This window comes from Symphalangus syndactylus, chromosome 23, assembly GCF_028878055.3.
Source record: "Symphalangus syndactylus isolate Jambi chromosome 23, NHGRI_mSymSyn1-v2.1_pri, whole genome shotgun sequence".
Taxonomy (NCBI): domain Eukaryota; kingdom Metazoa; phylum Chordata; class Mammalia; order Primates; family Hylobatidae; genus Symphalangus; species Symphalangus syndactylus.
Genome location: NC_072445.2, coordinates 14,640,047 through 14,664,254, shown reverse-complemented (window position 1 = coordinate 14,664,254; position 24,208 = coordinate 14,640,047). Strand labels below are relative to the sequence as shown.

Genomic DNA, 24,208 nt, shown 5'->3' with positions numbered 1-24,208 from the left:
GACCATACCTCTGACAGTGACAGACCCCGAACATCCACAGAGACAGTAACATCAGCACTGACGGGCTCAGCAAACAGAGAAATAGGGAGGAATGGGCTCTGTCGACATCGTAACACCAACAGACACAGCGACAAGTACTGCAAACAGTGACACAAACAGTACTAGCCTCTCCCAATAATACCAGGCTCTGCAAATACAACTAAACTCCACAGAATGACAAACAGTGCCACGGTCTACAAATGGTGACACAGGCAATGACAAGCTCTGCAAACAGCTCCAAGCTCTGCAAATAATGACACACAGGGCCAAGCTCTGCAAACAGTGAGTGTAGTTGCACCTGGGGCATGGACAGCCAACCAAGGGCCATGCCTGGTTATTTCAAACACTGGCCCTGAGAGCACCCACCTGCTATCACCGTCTCTAACACTCCCCATCTCCCTCCCACTCTCTCCACTGCTTCAAGTCTCCTTTCATTTGAAAATCCTTTACTTGACCCACTCTTCCTTCCTCTTATCTGTGGGTGTTCTGCCTTTCAGAGCTAAGCCTTTCCCATGAAGAACCAGGCCTAAGGCTTTCTGGAACCCACCCCCTCGGCACCCTGGGAAGTCACACCCTCCACCAGAACCCTCACCTTCATGCCCTGTGGTTTCTGTAGCTGAGCTGCCCACTCCCCGTCAGATTTCAGACTGACCTTCCTTACTCCTGGTTTCTGGAATCTGCCCCCATCTGCCTGAAACGGGGTGGGGAAGGGAAGGATGACCCCCAGACCGCATGAAGCCATGTCTGCTCATCTCTGCTTCCTCCTTCACTATGACCCTGTGAGGTGCAGGGTGTGAGGAGACAGAAGCACACGGAGGAGAATTCACCTGCCGGGGCCATAGAGATCCTGCGCTGCTGTCCAGCACTGGGATTCGTGTCTGCCCAACTCTCAGGTGGATGAGTTACTACTACGGGTGACGTAGCAAAGCAGTTTGGTGTGCAGACCACGGGCAAGAACTGCTTGAATCCTGGCTCTGTGATCTGTGGGGAATCATGTAACCTCTCGCCTCCTCAGTTTCCTCATCTGGAAAATGGGGATAATAATTATACTTATCTCAGAGTGTCTGAGTGAGAATTTAATGATACTTAAGTGCCTAAAAGGGTTTTTTTGGAAACTGCAACTGACCTGCTCAGCCCTGCTCTGGTCTCATTTCCTCAGCTTCTCCCTTGTCCCTGCTACTCCACACAGCCTCCTTGCTCTCTTCCAACCAGCTGGACCCCTCCCTGCAGGGGTGATACACACCATTCCCTGTGGAGTGAGCTTTCCCAGGTGTCCGCCCAGCTCACCCCTCCCCTCCTGCAGGTCTCCAGGCTCAAGTGTCACCTCCACAGAGAGGCTTCCCTGACAGCCCTGGGTAAAGCGGCGCTTTCTCTAGCTCTGGCTCCCCTCGGCCTGCTTTATTCTTCTTTTGTCACCACCTTTATTGCCGAGTCCTGTAACCTCTGGGAGGGCCGGGAGCTCAGAGGCATGGGTTGCAAATGTAAACAGGGCAATGCAGGGAAGCCAGCATCCGTGGGAGGAGAGGGAGCTGTGCTGTGGCTCCCTGAGGACTTGAAGTCAGGCCAGGAGGATGTCACTGGCTCTTCACAGGGATCCCTCACCTAGGCACGCCTCAGCTGAGGTGGCCTTTCCCCTCCAGCAGCCCTTTGGTAGGAACTGGGAGGCCTGCTGGCAGCAAGGGACATGACACGCCTGAGCCTTGACACTAACACTTCCCCCGCCCACCTGGCGAACAGGCATGAGGGCTGGAAGAGGAGAAAACAAAACTGGCCAGGAGAAGGCAACCTTCCCTGCTGTGGTGAGCGACAGTCTTGAGCTGTCAGCTCCTCTGGGACATCCTCTCCCTTTCAATTCCCTGCCTGCAACACAGTTCTCCCTCTCTCCTGCCAGAGGAGGCTTGGGCTGGCAGACAGAAGAGAAAGAATAACCAGAGAGGGACCGGGCAGAGGGGAGATGAACCCAGCATGTGCTGGTGCCTTCGAACTGCACTGAGCTCAGACACGCAGGCTCTGAGGCTGGAACAGTGCTTCCCTCTTGAGGCTTCCTCCAGGCAGGGCTCGCAGAAGCTGCCGCTGCACTTTCTGAATTCCAACACTCCAGATGTGCAGGGGGCCAGATGCACAAACCGAAGCCTCAGAGCCCTGGGTTGAGATGCCTGGGCAACAGAGAGCAAGGACTCTGCCTCATTATGGGATGCAATAAGCAGGTAACTTCTTTCATTGAAAGATTGGATTCTCCTCCAGGTCTTGAGTTGAGATCCTGGGTTCTGCAGCAGGTCATCTGAGCATCAAACATAATATTAGTCTTCTAGCTATCTTGACTGCTGTGTGTGCAAATACTGTGCAGTCAGGAAAATGGCAGCTTAGTTATGGCCCAGTCCTGTTGTTGTGTGGGCTTTGCAGTCCGCTGAGTCCAGGCTTTGGGGCGCTGCACTGTGCTATCCACAGATCCAGCCTCTTTCTGTCTCCTGTCTCTGCTCCCTGGCTGCACATCCAGGGAATCTTCCTTGAGGTGTGGTGAGTTGCTTTACTACTCATCCAGCATTTCCAGAACATGTTGGAGGGAATCAAAGCCTTCCTGTAGAAACTAATGGGGACAGATTTCATACTCTGGAAGAGTGCTTTAAGCAAATAAATAAGCAAATACCAGGACATGGGAAAAAGCTAGAGGAAGCAAGAGATGAACAAAGCCTCCGTTGGATCGTGTGGGGACTGGAAAACAGAGGGGTCAAGGCAGACTAGGATCATGGAGGTGACCCACCTGGTGATGCTGGTCCAGGGCACTGTGACATTGTCAGTGAGAAGGCCTATTAATTCATTCATTCACTGACTTGCCCACTCATTTATTCATTCAACTGAGCACCTGCCACGTGCCAGCACGGGGCAGCCCTGGGCCTTTGGATGAACAAGAGAGACGTGAAACTCACGGTCCAATGGACTGATTTCAAAGACCCTATGTTTCTTTCCGAGTTTGTGTGGTTTCTATATATCCAGCCCATACTGCACACTGTCAGGGCTGCTGATGAGAGAATGGGCATCAGAGCAGCATGTGGAGTGGAGCTGTGTGGTTGTGGTGAGAGCCAGTAGCAACTAGGGTATCAAGGATTTAGAATGCCAGCCCTGCATTCAGTTCTCTTTATAGATCCTTTTGGTCAACTTCGTAAAGTCCGGAGTTAGGGAGTCCCTTTAGGTACAGACGTGCTCTTATCCCTGGAATGGGTAGATATGGCATGGCTGTTACAGTCAGCTCCTGATATCCTAAATGGGCAGGGTCAGGGGGAGGTCCTGAACCCACCCCTTCCCCCCAAACACGCACACACAGTTTACACACACACACTCATACTGACATATGCAAACACACATATACAATTCACATACACTTATACACTCACTCAGGGGCATGGGTTGCAAATGTAAACAGGGGAATGCAGGGAAGCCATATATGCACAGACTCACGTAGACACACATATAATTCACACACACATACATGCACACATTCACAGACACACACACACACACACGTTCTGTCTCTCGCTGTCTGTCTTGCTTTATTTTTCTCCTGTGGACTACTCCTTTCTGTCTGGCAGTGCTGCAGACAGGAGGCTTAAGAGAGTTAGGGTTAGGAGATGGTCTCTCTGGAGTCAGTTAGCCCTCAATCCTCCTGGGCTTTCTGCTACTGACTAGCTGTGTATCCTTGGCTAATATTTCTGACCCTCATGTACCTGTTCTGATGAGTGAGGATGACATATCCACCGTCAGGATTTAAATGAGAGAAACAAGAACAAGCATGTGAAGTGGACAGGTGTCTGTCTTTGTGGCCAACTTCACTGTCTCCCTGTGTCTGGAGATTTCTCCCTATGTTGGGATCAGAGTGTGTGGCAGAGCCTACCTTCTACTGTGGAAGACTTGGCTCTGCCATTTGGATGCACCTGCCCAAGACTCAGGGGGATCCTAAAGAATTATCTCTGGCTGCTGCAACCATTTTAAGAGTTCCCAGGACAGCAGTGGCTGTGCTGCTAATTTGGTGGCCAGCATCCAGCTGGCAAGCTCCAAGCCTAGGGCCAGCCCAGCAGCAGTGGTGTTCAAATGCGGACCATTTTTGCAGCAGCATCACTTTGGGTGTTATTCTTGAGTGTGTAGCCCCAAACCTGGTATTTAGGCCCGTTAGAGATTCTATGAGAAACCAAAGATGTTTTTAGTAAATTATTTTTAGGTTTAAATCAGCCAGAGTTGGTTTCTGTTGCTTGCAGCTCAGAGCCCGGTCTGCTAGAGTGTGTAAAGCATTTGGCCTGGTGCCCAGAACACACATAGCAGGTGCTCAATAAATGTTAGCCATTAGAGATGACATGCACACAGCTTCGGAGATAAGTTGGAAGGGGCAGGATGGAGGGAGGGGGCTGTGAGAACAGGATGCAGCTGAAGTCCTCATGGCGGAAGTGATCCAATCTCCCCACCCTCAGCTTCTCCAGCCACAGGGCCCCAGGAGACAGACGGGAAGCCTCTTTCCCTTTTCACTGATTCCCTGTCACTTGCTTCCAGCCCAGTCAGGGTTGGGTTTATTTGCACAGCCCAGATTCCCAGGAGTGGGAGTAGAGGGAAGGGCAGCAGGAGAGGCTGGACAGAAATCCAGATAAATGGCTTTAGGTGGAAGCCCCATCAGATCCTGCCAGATCCCTGGTACCAGTTTATTCCCTTTACTCTCCAAGTAAACATGCCTATATCTTTTGCTTAGCTTCATTGTCTCCATTTCTGCTCAAACAAATCCGAGATCACTGAGCTTCAGAAAAGAAATACAGTAATATCAGGAAGCCCCTGAAGGCAGAGGACTCACAGGGAGGATCACTGGCCAGAGCCTGTGGGATTTGTCTTCTAATCCCTTAGGTACATGGGCCCTTTCTCTAACCCCCACCTTCCTCCATGGGAGATACATATTACCTTTACCCAGAGGGCTACATACAGTTATATGCCTTTTGAACTGCACAGAGGCATCAGCTGAAAGTAAAAGTGGGGTTTCTTTGATCCAGACTGGGTCCAACTGGAAGAAGGAGCACCTTTGTACCTCCACAAGAGACTACATGCAAACCTCTTGTACAAATCAGTGACAGGGAACCAGGTCTACATGCAAGACCATGCTTGCAGCACTATTGAGGGGCTTTGAGAGTCTATCACCATGTTACTAGTTTAATCTGGGAGAATCAGCATCCTCTCATTTTCTGTTATTCAGTGCTATGGTTTGAATGTGTCTTCCAAAGTTCATGTATTGAAAACTTAATTCCCAATACAACAGTGTTGGGAGGCAGGGCCTAGCAAGAGGTGGTCAGGCCATCTGATTCTCATGAGTGGATTAATGCCATTATCATGAGAGTAGGCTCGTCACAAAAGTGGGTTTGCCCCCCTCTTGCTCTCTTGCCTTTCCACCTTCCACTATAGGATGACACAGCAAGAAGGCCCTCACCAGATACAGATCCTTTAGCCTTGGACTTCCCAGCCTGCAGAACTGTAAGAAATAAATCTGTTCTTTATAAATTACCTAATTTGTGGTATTCTGTTACAATGACACAAAATGGACTAAGACACTCAGAACTTTTTCTTAATAATCTCTAGGGGAGAGATTATGGCCTTCAGTTTTCCCAGCTCTCAAGCATGGGGATGTATTTCAGTTCCTGCCTTCCCTCCTCTAGGTCTTTCTGGGGCTGCCATTAATCAGTGGTGACCCCATTTGGTCAGCCATAGGGACCTCCATGCTCTGCTTGGCAACATGATGGGGAGGGGTTTGTGTCCTTGTCCGGAGTGTCCTCCTCCTCCTCATGTTCCTCATCAGGTCCACTCTGCAGTACTATGAAGGTATAGACAGGACACTGTGGGGGCAGGAGCCACATCTTTAAGCACCTTCTCCCAAATGGGATCTGTGCAGACCATAGGCCTGTGGCACATTTTAGTACTCACTTCCCATGAGGGCAGAACCTGACTAGGTTCCTATTGATACAAGTCTTTCCCTAAAGGGTCATAGCAGAGAAGGTGAGAAGAAAAGAGGCTGTTCATTCATCAACTCAGTAGCTGCTCTGTCTGTTCAAGGGGTAGAAGCTCTTTTCAAATTGACATCTGTAAAAGGAGTTTCTTCACATGGTTGCCACATCTCCCCAGAGGCCTCTCTTGAGTTTCCTGACCTCCTCCTGCAGTGGCCTCCTCTTTTAAGCCCCCAGGTCATTTTCCTACCTCCTCCATGGAGAGCTGTCTCTCTTCTTCCAGAAGGAAGAGGATATCCCATCCCCAGCCTCAGTCTCCCCTTCTGTCTAGCTAACTTAGCTCTGTCCTCAGAACATCTCCTCTGCTCAAGCTATGCCAGCTGAGAGCAGGAAGGGTGCTGTCTGGTTCAGTGAGAGAAGATGACATGTCTTCCAAGTCTTTTTTTTTTAATTTTATTTTACTTACTTTTTAGAGATGGAGATCTCACTCTGTTACCCAAGCTGGAGTGTAGTGGTATGATCATGGCTCACTACAACCTTGACCTCTTGGGCACAAGCAATCCTCCCACCTCAGCCTCCCCAGTAGCTGGGACTACAGGAGTATGCCACCAGGCCTGGCTAATTAAAAAAAAAATCTATGTCTTCCCACCCTTTTTTTTCCCCTTGTAACTTATCGATGAATTGAATTCCTGTTCTTTGCAGTTTTCCAGTGCTTGGCTTTTTGTTGCTTGCATCCTTATAGTATGGTAGTCTTTAACATATTTCTCTGTCTTCTGTAGTTCTACAAATTAGAATCTGGGTCTATAGGCTTCAGCAGATTCAGCTACCTCCCCCTCCACCTCTTTTTCTTCTGGGATTCCAGGTTAGTCCCACCAGTGAGTGCTATGGCTGATTTCCTCACTAGCTATCAAAAATACAAACATACCCCACTAAGAAAACGTTAGTGGTTTTCTCCCAGGAGAGCAAAGTCCAGCCTCATAAGAACAAAAAACATTTCTCCTGGCAACATGACTTTGATTCTGTTCCTTCTGACCCAGGAGCCTTGTGTTCTGATGGTAAGGAGCACTTGATACCATCATTAGCCTGACTGACATCCTGCAGATCACCTGTGGCTATCAGCGCCTCTCTCAGCTCCTGACAAGGTGGCTGCCACAGTTTAGGTCTCAATGATTTCTACATCTCCCTGCTGACATGGGAGCAGGGGGTGGTGTCAGGCATTTCAGTTTAGCCCCACCATTCTAGGAAGTTATCCTTTTCTCCTCACCCCTAAAATAGGCTTCTTCCCCTAAAGACATATTCTTTTCCCTTCCCAACTCTCTCTTCCTCAATCTATTTGGTTGCCTGAGAAGGCCCAGTGAAGGGATGGATGGGAAAGTGTATAAGACCTTCATCAGACAACAGAGCCAAATCCTACAACCAAGGTGTTTATTCGTCACAAGCACGAGGACTAGGAATCAACACAACCGCAAGAGTTGAGGAAGAATTTTTTCTACCGCTCCCTGGACCTAAACCTAATCCAACGTGGGTTAGATAATGTTCTACTTTGAGGCAGAAGAAGAGCCTCCATGACATTTTTTTTAAAATCATTTATTTGTTTAAGTCAGAATTTGAATAAGGTCCACACATTTTGAGTGGTTGATATATCTTTAAGTGTTTATTAATCTATAGTTCCTCCCATCATTTTTTTCCTCCTTGCAACTTATGGATGAAATTGGGCTGCTTGTGCCATAGTTTTCCATTTTTTGGTCTTTGCTGGTTGCATTCCTTTGGTGTCCTTTAACATACTCGTGTGTCCTCTGTATTTCCTGTAGATTGCAGCTGGACCCACAGGCTTGAGTAGATTCAGCTTTCTCTCTCTCTCTTTCTCCCTCCCTCTGTCCTTCTTTCTGTTTTTCTTTCTTTTTCTCTCTCCCTCCCTTCCTCTCTCATTCCTCTCTCCCCCTGATTCTCTCTTGGCAAAACTACTCACTCTCTCATGGGTAGTGGTGTATTCTTAGGTCAAAAGGCACAAAAGTCTGATTGTTTCACTTTTTGTAATGTTAGCAGCTCAAGGAGCAATGTCTGAATTCATTAATTCACAGGGGTTGCCAGATGGTGCTATTTTCATTTTATTATTCTTTCTTCATTTATTAGGTGGATTATTTATTTCTTAGCTGATAACATCCATCTAGAGAAACTTCCCAGATCTACCTTGTGGACTCCATGGAATAACATATACTAGAAACCTCCATGACTACCTACTCAGCCAGCACACCTGTGTTTCCAGCACAGGGTCATGGGCCGGGGCTCAATGTCCACCCTGCTCATAAGGCAGGAATCGCCATCCTCCTTCATGCCAACTCACTAGTTCAGGTTTAGGGCAGAAAGGGGTCTTTGGCTTGGATCCTGCTCTCAGGGGCTCCGCAGTCTGAGGCACAAATACTATTTTTTTTTTAAGTTGTGTGCTGTCTTGTTGCCACGGTGGCTCATCCACATGGAGGTCTGTTTGCATTCCTCGTGGTGGGCATATTGTCTTTATGTTTAACCCCATTTATTCGCTTATTTGCTAAATACAGAAACACACGACCGTGTAGTAGCAGAATTTGGAGGTAATGGGGGAGGAAGGGGTGGTGACATCATACCATCAGAAAGCAAATTACTTAGAATTGGATTTTAAATACCAGTTTTCTTAAGTGCCTCTGTCTGGTCTCCCTGTCCACCACCCCCATGGAACATCCCATCCTCCCAGTGTGCCTTTGAATTACTCCTCTTTGCCTCTCCCAGATCCCTGGCCCTGGCCCTTGTCTCATGTCCTGCCCTTTGCTTCCCTCGCACAGTGTCCCCTAAAACCTCCTGCCTCTGACTTGATGTAGTCTCAGCTTTCAGGGCCTCTCCATTCATACTCGCTGTGCTACATCAGGAGATTCTGTTAAACAAAGAGCCATTTGCCTGCAGGGGAATTATGCCCTTCCAGCTGGTAGGATAAAACAGCTATCATCAGTTGGGGTTTTAAATTACTTTATATATTTTTCTTGCAACAATAATGAAGAAAATGAAGCTCAGTTACCTTAAGGACTTTCCAAGGTTTCAAAGGTAGTAAGTAAGGCCTGGAGTTGGGATTCAAATATAGATTTTTAAGCTGCAAACCCTAACGTATGTCCCTGTCCTCCACTGCTTATCCACATGTCACAGTAGTTGGTACCTCTCTGCAGGATGAGAACAGATATATAGCTCATCCACGAGTACTCAGAGAAGGACAGATTTATCTAATGGAAATAGAGGCTATAGGCTACACCTGGCTCTTATTTCAGCAGTTAAGCTGAACTGTTTATGAGAGCATTTAAAAGCAAGCTACTTGGGGCATAGTGTGGTGTAGTTAATAGACAAGTGTGTGCTCTGTGAAGTCATGCTGCCTTGGTTCTAATACCAGTTCCACTGATTATTAGCAGTGTGGCCAGAGGCATAGATATTGCTTAGCTTGTTTGTGCCTCAGTGGCATCACAGGGTAATGGAGATTATAATAGTCCCTGCCACATAGGGTTGCTCTGATATAGTGACTTAAATGGTTGCACCATTAGCATTATCTGGGAGTCTGTTAGAAAGGAAAATTCCCAGGCCCCCTGAGTCAGAAACCGGCAGGGCCCAGCAGCAGTCTGTGTTTAATACACCGCCTAGACAATGCAGTTGTGCATTAAAATTTGAGAGCCATGGGCTTAACACATGGAAGTACTTAGCATAACACCTGGGACATAGGAAGTGCTCAGTAAGTGTCAGTAGCTTATTATTATTGTTGTTACTAGCCAGGGCACTCATCGCTCCGAGAGTCTTGGGTGAGGAAGTTCAGCCCAGCTGCAATGGCAAAAGGATGGAGTGCTATTCTCGTGCTTAATTGACCGTCTGAGTTTCCAAGGACTGGTCTGTCTTGTCTTGTCCACTGCAGAATTTCCCACCCCCAGAGCAGTGCTCAGAACATAGTGTAGACTTAGCAGTTACTCACTGTGTGAAAACGACATCTCACTCTGTCTCATCTGTGAGTCTGGCCCTGAGAAGAGGAGGGATGTTAGGAGCTGAGGAGTAGATTTCAGCTCCTGCTGGAAGCACCCCACATCTAGGGAGCATTCTTTGCTCACCTAGGACTTGATTTCATACTATCTTGTTTCTGTTAGTCAAATAGAGTGGGGTGTGTCGGGGTGGGTGGGTAGGAGGTTACCAGGACCCTATGTTTATATTACAGAGTATTAATAAGAAAAAGACAAGTCAAGAGAAAAATGAAGAAAAGCCTTGTACATTACTTGAAAATGAATAGCCAAATGGCCAATACACATGAAAAGGTGCTCACATCATTAGTCTGAAGGAAAATGCCTGTTAAAACCACAGTGGGATGCCACTACCCACTCACCAGGAAGACCAAAGTAAAGGAGATGAAAAATACTGGGTGCTGAGGAAGATGTGGAACAACTGAACTCTTCTACACAGCCACTGTGCTAATACATTGATAAAGCCACTTTGGACAACTGTTTGGAAATATTACCAAAGTATATCCTATGGTCCAATATTTCTACTCCTAGGTATAACACGCCAATAGAAGGGTGTCCACATGACTCTCTGAAAGACAGGTGCTAGAATATTCATAGAAGCGCTATATTTAATAGCACCAAACTGGAAACTACCTGAATAAACGTGTCTGTCAAGAGTAGAATAGAAAAATCAAAAGTGGCATATTCACACAAAAGAATACTACACAGCAATGAGAATTAATGACCCGCAATTACACCCAACAACATGAAAGGATCACATAAACATACTCGAGCAAAAGAAGCCAGACATGAATAATATGTATACATTGTTTGATTCCATTTATATAAAGTTCAGTAACAGACAAAATGAATCTGTGGCATTAGACGGCAGATGATGGTGGCTCCCCCGGGAGTGTAGTAACTGGAAGGCGGCGCGAGGGGGCTTTTTTTTTTTTTTTTTTTTAGACGGAGTCTTGCTCTGTCACCAGGCTGGAGTACAGTAGCGCGATCTTGGCTCACTGCAACCTCCGCCTCCTAGGTTCAAGCCGTTTTCCTGCTGAGTAGCTGGGATTACAGGCACGCGCCACCACAACCAGCTAATTTTTGTATTTTTAGTAGAGATGGGGTTTCACCATGTTGGCCAGGACGATCTCAATCTGACCTCGTGATCCACCTGCCTCGGCCTCCCAAAGTGCTGGGATTACCACCACGCCTGGCCAAGGGGCCTTCTAAGGTGCTGGTAAGGTATGTTCTTATCTTAAGAAGTGCTAGTTACTCTGACGTGTTCAGTTTGTAAACTTTCACTGAGATGAATACTTCCGTTGTGTGCACTTCTCAGTGTGATTACTTCAACAAAAGATTTAAAAATCTTGGCCAAGTGCAGTGGCTCACACCTATAATCCCAGCACTTTGAGAGGCTGAGGCAGGAGAATTGCTTGAGGCCAGGAGTTCAAGATCAGTGTGGGCAACATAGTGAGATTTTGTCTCTACAAAAAAACTAAAAAATTAGCCAGGCATGGTGGTACATGCCTGTAGTCCTAGCTACTAGGGAGGCTGAGGCGTGAGGATTGCTTAAACCCAAGAATTCAAGGCTGCAGTGAGCTATAATTGTGCCAGTTCATTACAGCATGGGTGACAGAACGAGAACCTGTCTCTTAAAAAAAATAAAATCTAAGTGATCATGGAATACCAGGCGCTTCATGCCGCCTACTGTTCCTGAGGAGGCAGCCTTGTGGGAGGGAAAGAAGTCCACAATCCAAGACCTAGACCCCAAGCCCAGGACCTTTAAGCATTCCAAGTCTCAGTGCCTATATCAGTCGATTTTGCACTGCTATAAAGGAATAGTTGAGGCTGGGTAATTTGTAAAGAAAAAGAGATTTATTTGGCTCATAGTTCTGCAGGCTGTACGAGAAGCATGGCACTGGCATCTGCTTCTGGTGTGGGTTTCAGGGAGCTTCCAATCATAATCGAAGGAGAAGGGGAGCCAGCATGTCAGATCATGAGAGACGGAGCAAGAGAGAGGGGTGGAGGTGCCAGGCTCTTTTAAATAACCAGCTCTCCCATGAACTAGTAGAACTCACTCATTACTGTGGGGAGGGCATCAAGTCATTCATGAAGAATCTGTCCCCATGACCCAAACACCTCCCACTAAGCCCCACCTCTTAACATTAGGGATCACATTTCAATAGAAATTTGGAGGGGACAAGTATCCAAAGTATATCAATGTCCTTATCAATAGATGACAAGGAAACTTAGACCCAAGAGAAGGGAATCTTCCAAGGTCGTATAGGCAGTGGTTGGGAGAATCTTGGCCAGATGGAACGAGGTAGTCAAGGCCCTGCCCAAATGCTTTTAGAGTGATGGGATGATGTCTGCAGAGGTGCTGTGTGCTCGATGAGCATTGTAAAGCTCTGCAGACTGCCATTGCCAGCATTCTCCGGGCCAGAGATACATCTAAGTGGATTTCTCCCTAACCTCCCAGTGCTATGCTCATTCTTTCCAGCGATGCGCTCTTGTTCTTTCTTGAAAGTGATTACAATCCCTAAATGAACACACAAAAATAAACCTCTTCATTAACTAGGGAAAAAATCCACCGCCTGAGTGGAACGTGAACCATAATGCAGTAGAAGCACAGCAGCATATGCTGAACTAATTACCCCTGTCTCCACAGATGGATTTGTTCAGCACAGTGGTTGCGCCATGAGGTGGGGTGGCTGGAAGCTGCCTTATTTAGGACAGCATTTCCAAAGGGTGTTCTCCAAAACACTAGTCCCATGAGATGTTAACAGGTGCTGTGAAGTGACAATTCCATGCTCAAATACATTTTGGGAACTACAAGGTTAAATGTTATAAGATGTGTCCTTTGCTGCAGGACTTCTCAGAGACTTTAATATACTAGTGGGCATAATGAGTTACCAAGATAGACATCAAGTAGGTAGTATTTTTAAAAAGTTACTTGATTGCTCAACCCTTTTTGATTTACAGAGCACATCGTGAAAAATGTTCTCTGAAACTCACAGTGAGAAATATTAGCATGGACCCAACCTTGGTCCAAGAGTGAAGGGATCTGGCTTGAAGACTGAGCTCTCTTATCAATCAGCAGGAGGGAGACCTTGGACAAGTCCTTCTCTCTGAGCCTCAGTTAACTGGAAAAAAGGGACTCGAAGAAAAGGAAGAATATGGATTGGCCAGAGGGAGACAGTGGTATTCTAACCATTATCTTACCAATTTTTTTCCTTTTTAATACCATGGTGTTAGGCAATGAGACAAATTTATATGTGGGGCAGACACTATTGATAATCTGCCCAATCTAATGGCTGTTACCTTCATTTCTTGCCAAGAGAATCCTGACTTTTCTCATTTGGTAATGATCCCAATGACATGGTAAATCTCTTTTCTTTTGTTTACGAATCAGTTGTGGCCAGTAAGATGTCTAAGGGGTAGTTCCCTGGGGTTGTCTAAGAAAGGCTTTCTTCTCTGGTAAGACAGAGCCACTCAAGGAGAAATGCTCTTTTTTCCTGCCTCCCTTCCTGATAAAAAAGTGGTTATGTAAGGATATGATAGTTAGAGCTGTGGCACCATCATTTGATCATAAGACAATACGGATGAAAACCAGGAAGCTGAGGACTCACAGAGGAAGGAGGGAGAGTCTGGGTCTCTGATAACATCATGGACCTGCTGACCTAATAGTTGAACTGCCTAACTCTGACTTCTTGTGAAGTAAACTTTAAGTGTCCTCATGGTTTTTGTCACTGTTAGTTTGATTTGCTGTTACTTGCACTCACACAGAAATTTACTGATAATATTTGTGTCTGTTTTTATCTTTCACTATTCAATGTTCTTATTTGTAAGGGATCCTCAGTTTTAAGGTGCATTTCCAGTTGATTTATTAATAAGTTAGGAGGCTCTGATACAATAAGATACTAAAGCTTAAAATCTCAGTGACTTAACACTATAATAGCTTATTCTTCACTCCACCGTAGTCCAGTATGGGTTGGATAACCCTATTCCAACTTGTAACAGTGTTGTCTGGAACACATGGTATATTAGTCAAGTTAAGCTAAGCTAGGTTGCAGTAATGAACTCTGAAATTTCAGTAGCTTAATACATAAATGTTTCTTTTGGGTTCATTTAAAGTCTGTTCTTGGTCTATTGACCCTCCAGAGAAGTTCTCTTCCAACTAATGACTCAGGGATCCAGGCTGCATCTTATAGATACAGACTCTAGAACAGGTGGCTTCCTGGCTGCTGAAGCAAGAAAGGAGGCAGCTGATGGTCATGCACCAACTCATGTCACTGAAATGTTTTCTAGAACAAAAACCCTAAGAGTAAACTCATTTTTTATTTGATTCTTTCAATAACTCAAAACAGGTGCTATTTTTTATCATCCACATTTCACAGATTGGGACACTGAGGCCTAGAAAGTTGACTTGTCTAAGGCCACAGTCACCATATTCTGAATCAGATTTCAAACCCAAGTTTATGTTCCTAATACTCATGAAGCCATGTTCGGCCCCAGAGGGGTGAATAATAGCGCTGCTCCTTGCACCTGCCCGGGCTTGAGCCCAAGAGTCCTCTCTGTAGCCTGGAGGTAAGGAAGCTAATGTCTACCCTCCAGAGAAGTGCTTGACATGCCCAGGCAGTTGCCCTTGCCCACACGGTGCCCACTTCTTTCCATGCGGTTCTCACCCTATCTGGAGGGACTTTGCACCCCAGGAACTTGCTAGAGACTGGAAGTCCCTTGGTGCTTTTGGTATTTTTAGTGCACGTTGAGCTAATGGTGTTAGCAGCAGAACATAACAGTGTGTTTCTGCTTAAGGCAGTGATAATGGAGGCTGATAAGTCAGAACAAGGAGTGATTTCTTTATGAGCCAGCATATTAGGGCTTAGCTGTAAAACTGCCCTTTTCTTTAACTGGCAGCAGCAAGTGAAAAAGCTCCTGACCGCAGATTTATTAAATGTTGTGGACTTAGATAAGATGATTTAAAGTTCATGCTTCTGTTCCTGATCTGCCTATCACCAAGAAGCTTCAACAAGGACTTATCCCATCTCAGCAATTTGCCTGCATTTGAATAAGACAAATGGGCAATTTCTCGAGGTCTGAGGACTGGAGGGGAACCAATGAGCCTTAAAACAGCATTGGAAGGCACTGCCATTCCCTTCCAGGGAGGGTCAGAGAAACACTGAACGCTGCTGACTTGGCACATGTCCCCAAAGAACACAGTACATTTAGTCAGGTATGCATGTGTGTGGTCATGAAGAGCTGGGTGTGGGAGCACTATACATGTGGGACATGTGCAGGGAATGGCATGTGTCCTAGTGGGAACCTGGAAGGTTGAGAGTACAGGCCGCAGAGACACACTAGAATCTTGGCTCTACCATTTACAGCTGGAACCCCCAATAGGCTTCCTCATCTGTGAAATGGAGATAACAATGACAATGGCACCTATCTTAAAGGGTTCTTGTGAGAGTTAAAGGAAGTTAACACTTACCTTGCCTTTCATATGCTGCCTAACATATTGTAAGCACTTATGATGATGGCTACTTTCATTTCATGTGTTTCATGTATTTATTCATATGAGCTCCTGTTTGGAATGCATACGTATGTGTTAATCTGAGTCTGTGTTCAGTTGTGTGTGTGTGCGTAAGGGCAGCCACGTGAAGGTGTGCATGAAACCTTAGTGTGATTAAAGACAGGGAACTTCCTGGCTGTTGGGGACTCATCCCTTCCCAGGTGGAATGTGACACCCACACCTTCTAGTTGAAGAGCTCTCCTGAAGCTAGGTAGTGATACAAAGTCCTCCCATTGCTGCAGAGGCCTCCTTTACCTGGGCCTTTATAGGGGAGGACAGGTGGGTAACTGGATGGCCACAATTCAGAGGCAGAGGATGAAAGTTTTGCCTGTCAGTATAATGAAACTCATAGGGTTTAATGAAAATCCGAGGGGCCAGGTATAACTCTGGCCGATTTTTCTCACTATAATTCTTAGACATTAACAAAATAGGTGGGTTTGCTAAATCATCTGACTGCAGGGCCTCTGCTAGCACTCTCTGTCATCAATGTTCCTTGGAGACTGGGGCTTTAGGAAGGGAGAGTCAGTCAAGCATAATGCTGCTGGAATTGCCATGTGCTGCCTGCTGCTGGCTGCCATGTTTGGCTTAAGGCCTTATAAGAAAGTTGCCAATTCATCCCCAGTGGTGGGATTCAGGGGGGTAGCTGCTGGTGGTTTTGCCACAAAACGGAGTCTTTAATCAGTGAGATGGCTTCATCAGAGCCTGGTCTCAGCCTTTCTCCATTTGGGTTAATGTTGAGCTTTATGGAGGGAACCGGCAGCAAGACTTTCTTCCATTCTGAGCAACTCACCTGGCAGAGACAGTGTCAGGAGTGTGGGGACCCCAATCTCACATGTGCTATTGTATTTCTGTGCCTGGCTGAACACTGCCTCACAGGCATCCAGCCACAGGCTCTCCCATCACTCCAGCTGTCTTCATCCTTTGCCCCCGGGAGTGACACACTGACCACCTGTGAGGACATCTCCCAGCAGTGGGGGTGGAGGACCACGCGTCCTCTCTGGGCCACCTTGTGACTGATACCCTATTTGTGAGAAGAGATAGAGAGCTGGGGAAGCCATGGTGAAGGGTGATGTCAGCTGAGCCACTGAGGACCCTAGAAGCTTGATATAATGGAAGAGACCTGGCCTGGAGGTTAAGAGCTGTTTCTTTATCTGCAAATTGAAGGCTAGAGCCAGGGAACATCAACTTCGGAGACACAAGATTCATCCAGAGAACTTGTTACAGGTAGCTTTCCAGCCCCCAGACACTGATGTTCTAATTCAGGTGTACGGATGGGCTTGGGTGATGTTCTAATTCAGAAGGTGTACAGATAGGCTTGGGTACTCCATCTTTGCCAAGCATCCCAGGTGATAATGAGGAAGGTGGCCCTCCCAGCTTTTACATTCAGGGGCCTTCAGCCTTTGGTTCGCCAGAACATAAGGGCCGTCTCAGGGATGTGAGGTGTGGCGGTGGTTCTTACTGTGCTACTGGAGACCAGTAATGTCACATGCCCCACCTGCTCCCTTACCCTGACACCGTGGTTTATGAGTAGTTCTCTGCCCCTTTCTTTCCTCCTGAGGAGAGTATATCACAGTGAGGAAATACCTTTCTATTCACCCAGATATTTAGGGAAAAAATATTGGCATGATCTTAATTATCTTTTTCTCACAATCTGTATCCACTCCATGGCAAATCTTGCCTTTCGAGTCTGTTGCTTACACAGCAGCCAGTGAGATCTTTCTAAAGCATGTAATTCTCCAGGGTGCATATGATTATCATTTCCACTTTATAGAAGAGGAGCCTGAGAGAGTAAGTGACTCACCCAAGGCCACACAATGAGGTCAGCCATAGGACCGGGACTGGACTCCCAGCATGATGCTCATCTCACCACCAATCACCTCCTGTTCTTGCTATAAAAGGCAGCAAATGGAGGTGAAATATTAAGAACCTACTGCTGCCATTTTCAAATGTGTGCACTAGAACCTCTGTAGAAGAGACAGTTGGCACAGAGGGGGCCTTTTTATGGTCTTGCATCTCTAATAATCTCTGCCTAGGACAGCATGTGCTTCTAGTCATATTGCTGTAGAGAAGAACAGTGAGAGGAAGGCGAGGTAAACAGTCATTATAGTAACTAAGCTGGCAACCTCTGATGGGCATAGTTCTGTTTCCAGAGATTCCACCTCCAGTGTTTGAGCAAAGCTTGAATGCCACCAGGAGGTGGAGTCCTTCCACCTTCCCTCCACCCTCTCCGTCTGGTGAGGGATAAAGATTCTATACTTGATGAACACATATCTGCACAGGTGATCCTTTGGAAACCTGAACCGAGTGAGCAGCAAGTTGCAGGAGGGTGAAGCTGCTTGTCCAAAAGGCTAGGCACAGCACATTTCTGCAGTCCCATCTGACACTCCTAGAAAGATGAGGTCTATCTGCTATAGAGGTCCTGGCCCTACAGCATTTGCCCTGACAACCAGATGGTCCTGTCCTTCCCCTGACCTCTTCCTTCCTTCCTTGAATGTGATGAGATACCTGGAGCTACAGAAACCATCTTGTGACCATGATACTCCAAGCACAAGGAAGAAAGCCAGCTTTTGGATGGTGATGGAATGGAATGGTAGAAAAGGCTGAGGTCTCTGGCATCACTGAGTGATAAATCAATACCAGCAACACCTACCTCCAGATTACTTGTTATCAAAGAACAATAACCATCTTTTAATTTAAATCATCTGATTGGGTTTCCTGCTAATTGCAGTTGAATGCATCTCTAATGATATGAGCTTCAGAATTGGGCTTTGTTGTTCAGTGATGTTCTAACTTTATAACTATGCGTGTTGGAGGCTGTGAGGTCTTTAGGAGGATAGGAGGTGGGGGAAGTTGAGAAGGAAGGGCTTCCAGGAACCCCATCCTGACTGTCAACTGAGAAGTCTCACTTTTATCTTTTTTTATACATTAGAACTGAGGTTCCCAGGTGTTGATTGTGCCCAACCTTAATGATAATTAATGCTTGCAGAGCTCTTAATCAGTTAAACAACTTTGCTACCATTTGAGTTGGGAAGAATGTTATTGTCCCCATTTTTGAGGAAACAGGCTCAGAGAAGTGAAGAGTCTTAGCTAAAGTAACACAGCTTTTGGGTGGCAGGGATGGGGTTCAAATACAGGTTTTCTAATTTCAAATCCTCTGGAGGTGACAGCTCCACCCTTGTGGAGACCCCAAAGATCCTGCATTTAGGGATCCCCTGGTCAGATAAGAACAAAAGAAACTGAAAGGCAGAGACTCAGGCCCGACTTTTGAGGAGTGCAGGGACTTCTGAAAGAATTAAAGGACCCAACAAATCCCTGAGAGAGGAAAGGATGTCAAAAGAGGAAATGTATGTGTCTGTGGCAGCCCTACGCAGCCTTATGCAGAACGCGACAGGCAGATGTGGGACAGTAACCCCTGACAGCTGCCTGAACAGGGCAAGCTGGGCCAGTTTCTGAAAGAGGAAAGAAAATAGAGAACAGCATTCTGGGGGTGGAAAGAGGGCTAAGAATAAAGGTTTCTGGCCAATAAGAGTTCCGGAGAAGTTCGCCCTTGGCGGGCCACCTGCTCAGGCTGCAAAGTTCTGCAACATTTGGGTCTGTCTGCATCCTCAAAGCTCTTCTCCCTGGTGTGTGGACCGCCCATTCATCTCCAGAGCCAGCCGAGCCTCAGGCTCAGTAGGGCGAAGACAAGGACAAGTGCCATGTCACCTGTGTCTCTCACAGCTGCACAGCCGGCTCCAGCTGGCTGCAGAGGACACTGTGGCAGAGAACTGAACTCTGAGCTCCCTCATCAGCTGGGTGCTCTTTGAAGATGGGCCCTCTGCCTCTCCCATCAGAATGGGAACTCCCTGGGGGCAGGAGCTCTGTCACCCCCATTAGACTGGAGGCTCTTGAAAGTCAGGGGTTATAATTCTGTCAGATGGGGAGTTCTCTGAGGAGAAGGGCTGCGTCTCCCCCATCAGATCAAGGGTTCTCTGATCACAGAGATCGTTTTTCTCTCAGCCTTAGGGATAAAGAAATAAGACAAACAGTACCCTCTGTGGGTGGAAGAGGTGGCTGTGTTAGTCGGGGCTCTACACTGCTTCCACCAGGCTATGGTTAAGGGACTAGTTACCAGCAGACTGTGTTTTTTTGCTCAAGTCTTCTTTTCTAAAAGAGCCTTAGAAAAATTCAACACTTTTGTCTTATCTTCCTCACACCCACCCCGAGTTTCTTGGTGAGACAGATGGGAACATCACCCTCAGTTTCATGCTCTGATTGGTCTTTAGAGCTCACAGGAGATTCTCTCTGCCTACTCAGCAGCTCAGGCTACTGCCGGTAGGAGTGAAAGCCATGGGACAGCCCAGGTTCTGCCACAGGGTTTCTGGGTAATGTAGTTCCCTACCTTCTTCCTGCTCCTATTGGAAGGAAATGGCTTCAAATCTTAAAGTAGCTTTTGTGAGGGAGATCCCTTCAGAAGGGAAGGGAGTAATAGTATAATTGGAGTTACAGAAACAGTGGTTTTCTTTTTTATAGACTGACACAGTTTAGAGATTTTCAGAAAGGGCAGGTTGCTTTGATACAGACCTGCAACCTGCAATTGCAATGCTGTGTTTTTGTTTTTTTTTTTTTTTTTTTTTGAGACTGGGTCTTGCTCTGTCACCCAGGCTGAAGTACAGTGATGTGATCATAGCTCACTGCAGCCTCGACTTCCTGGGCTCAAGTGATCCTCCCACTTCAGCCTCCCAAGTAGCTGGGACTACAGGTCCGTGCCACCATGTCCAGCTAATTAAAAAAAAAATTTCTTCTGTAAAGACGGGGTCACTATGTTGCCTAGGCTGGTCTTGAACTCCTAGGCTCAAGTGATCCTCCCGCTTTGCCCCCCAAAGTGCTGAGATTAAAGGCATGAGCCACTGGGCCTGGCTGCAGTGCTGTTTTTGATAAGATCCTGCCCCCTCTGTCCTGATGAAAGTCGCTGTTTCCCCACGGTTAGGGGTGTGGCTGAGGCTGGGGGGGCCAGTGGGATTTGGTAACTGAGAGGTGCTTCTGTTTCCTGTGGAGATCCCACAGTGGGCACCACAGTGCTTTGTTTCCAAGTATGGATCCAGGCTGGTGGTTATTCATTCACAATGAAGCTTTACCAGTCCACAAGGAAATGAGAAAATAAGAAAAATGTAACTTGTTTGTTGTAAAGCTAAACGTATTTAATTTAAAGGACTGTCCTTTGGTTCAATTCTTTTTTTACTTTTTAATATAAAAATGTGATAGAGACACGGGAGAGGGCCCAGCAGGGAACGAGAGGGAAGAGGTTACCCCATGTGGTGGGTCTCAACGTGATTGCTTATGTGTTGGGATATTCATAAATGCAGTGCTCATAAGTGCAGATATACTGTAAGTTATCTGCAAGTTCTGAATTGTCTATGCTGAAGTAAGGGAGAGGTAGAGATTATATAGAGGATTGTTCAATACTGGAGGTGAAGCAAGGAAGGAAAATAAAATTTATTGAGGACGAATTCGGAAAAGATAATTGACTTGCCCAGGGTCACCCTGACAGTTAACATCAGGTCTGGGACTAGAATCTGTGTCTCCTAATGCCCAGCCTGGAGGGTGCTGGATTATAATAATAATGATTATGTTAATAGTGAACATCCATTGAGCTCATGCTAAGCACTTCACAAGCAGTATCTCTCTCGTCTCATGGCAGCCCGGTGAGTAGGCTCAGGGGTTAGACTATTTACAGATGGATGATCAAAGATGACTTCAGTTCAATTCAAGACACATTCACTGAGCCCCCATTAGGTCCCATTCCAGGTGCTGTACTAGGGACAGTACATGGGAACATTAATAAGAGGAGGGTTCTGCCCCGAACCAGCTCAGTGGGGAAACATGTGCAATGAAATGATTTCAGTGAAATGTGCCGAGTCTCATGAGCAATTTTTATATGGGAGTATGTTGGGGCAGGTGGCCAGATTTCAGGGTAGGGGGAGTTTGAAGACAGAGTGGCTTGTGGAAGGCTTCCTGGAGGAGCTGATCCATGTCTTCCACAGGGAAGGGAGCCTGCCAAGTGAGGAAGGGTGAGGGTGGAGATGGGAGGTACTTTGGGCAGAAAGCCTGGCAAAGGCCCCAGGCCTGACAACAGCATGGTGTGCTGTTGCAGGGGTGGTGGAAGGTGGTGAGAGAGGTGGGAAGAGGCTGCAGGCATGGTTGTTGTAAAGCTAAACGTATTTCATTTAAAGGACTGTGCTTTGGTTCGATTCTTTTTTCACTTTTTAATATAAAAATGTGATAGAGACAGGGGAGAGGGCCCAGCAGGTGTGCCCTGCCCCTGTCCTAAACCATTGGCCCAAAGGACAGTGACATATGACATCCACTGGAAGTTTTTAAACAGAAAGTGGTATGATCCCATTTATAAATTATAATGTGCTCCGTGGGAGCTAAATAATAAGTAGAAGGAAGATGCTTTCCAGTTCTAGACCAGAAGTGGTGAGATTTGAGCTGGGATCGTGGCAGTGAGGAAGAGGGATGGGTTCAGCAATATTTGGGAAATGGAGTGACAGGACCAGGGGACTGGCTGCGTGTGGGGGCGAGAGGGAGGGGGGTGGTGTTGGAGAGCAGGAGGCTCCTCATTTGGATAGCCGGATGGGTGGTGAACTGAACTGAGATGGGGACTCTATAGGAGGTCTCGTGGGGTGTGTGGATTTCAGGCTCAGGGTGGGGCAAGCTGAATCTCAGTGGATAACGGCACTGTTACCCATCACCTTCTCCCTGTGATTTATGTAAATCCCAACTCTGCCTCCATCTCTGCAGTAAAGCGTGTGGGTGAGAGAAGGGGCAGATGACTGGTCGTGTCTCTTGGGATTTGGTGAGCCTATAAACAGTATAGTCCATGAGGTATTACCTGAGACTTGGGCACTTAGGAAAAATGAAAAGGTGTGCCCTGCCCCTGCCCTAAACCATTGGCCCAAAGGACAGTGAAAGGACACATGACCTCCCTCTCCCTGTGTGCACAGAGTCTCATTAAGGGCCCTTCATAGAGGACATGTTTCCTGGACTATTTTCCCACATTTCTGCCTGGGAGACAGCATAGAATTGCCTCATCTCACCAATGGGTCATCATTTTGGGGCCTTTATCACTCTCCTGTGATGAGTCAGAATGATGCTTTAAATAATTATCATTACATGTCATTCATTTGTTCTCTCCTGCAAAGGCCTTGCTCATCGTTGTCCTTGGTGCTGTGCTAGACACAAGACAGATTCCTAAGACAGACCTTGCCCTCAAGGAGCTCACAGATGATCAGGGGAGACAGGCGACTCATGGCCTCTCAAATAAGGTGAGCAATGCTTCTGTAGAGGAACCTTTGGATCTGCATCCCATGGGTGTTCTTTGTGTGTAGGAGCCTCAGGGATTGCTTAAGGGCACAGGCTCTGGAACTGCATGGCTGTGGTTGAATCCTTGATCCTCTCCACTTATAAGCTGCATGACTATGGGCAAGTTACTTAACCTCTCTGGGCCTCCATTTTCTATCTATGAAATGAAGATAATGATGGCATTCATCTCCTCAGGTTGTTATGAGAATTAAACAAGGTAATACTTGAAAAGTGCCTGTCACAGAGTGAGCATTCCTCAGTATTAGCTCTTCCTACTTTTATCATCATCCTCATCTTCATCACAAACTCAGAAGAAGTCTTCAGGGGAGGAGTTGCCACAGAGGAGAAGCTTCGTAAGGCATATGACGTTTGAATTGGGCAGGAAAGGTGACATTTTGCCAAGGGGAATAATCAGGAGCAGGAAAGCTGGAGCACCAGCATAGGTGAGGAAGTGTGGCAATGCAAGGCACACCCAGGATAACAGCCAGGCCTCTGAGGTCTCTGGAGTGCAGAGGATGTGGGAGAGACAGGACCCTGGGAGGCAGGTTGGGGCCAGCTTGGAAAAGTCAAATTAAGCAATCTGAACTTACTCCCCAGGCAAAAGTGGTCCTGAAAGAGTTAGTTTAAGAGAGGTGACGTGATGAGCTTTGCCTCGGGAAGAATTATGGGGCAGGAGGCTGCTCAGATGGGCCACGTGAAAGATGGCCAGGATTTGAGCTAAGGCGGTGGCTGTGCCCAGGCGCTTAGACACTGTGAAACTTCAGGGACAGAGGGGAAACTGGACCGCTGTCCCTGTTAATAACCAGAAATGTGTTAGAAGCATGAGGTGAGATGATTGGGCTTCCAGCTGCCTTAAGCAAAGGCCTCTAGGCAGATGGAACCAGAGCCATGGGGTCCCCCCACCCAATGTCATCCACTTTAGAGCCACCCTTCCGCCTGCCATTGGTGAGCTGTGGCCCTAGCCTTACCTGGTCGCAGCACCGTGGTGATGGCTCTGCACTGGGGGACAGGGCACAGATGTCACTGCAAGAGTGATGGGTTTTGGAATCTTGGTTTCCAGGTCTGACTGGGCCACCCACACCTAGCCGTGTGAGCCTACCAAGCCTCTCTGAGCCTTGGTTCCCCTCTTTTGTAATACGAGGACAATAGTAGCTACTTCAGAGGCTTATTATAAGGATTTAACATCATAATGACTAAAAGTGCCTTGCATAGGGCCTGGTGCCTAGGACATTCTCAGTAAGGGTAAGTGTTCGTTGTTATTATATCCCCAGCAGCATTGACCTTGTGTTCCC

The 24,208-nt window shown here is 47.0% G+C and overlaps 1 protein-coding gene across 1 annotated transcript in view; it reads left to right on the top strand.

The window, feature by feature from the left end:
- LRFN2 (leucine rich repeat and fibronectin type III domain containing 2) overlaps window positions 1–24,208 on the top strand; it is a 390,172-nt gene that overhangs the window by 62,282 nt on the left and 303,682 nt on the right. The window contains exon 4 of the mRNA XM_063632414.1: window positions 22,757–22,879. The gene's annotated coding sequence lies outside the window, so the exon portion shown is untranslated. The remainder of the gene's footprint in view (window positions 1–22,756; window positions 22,880–24,208) is intronic.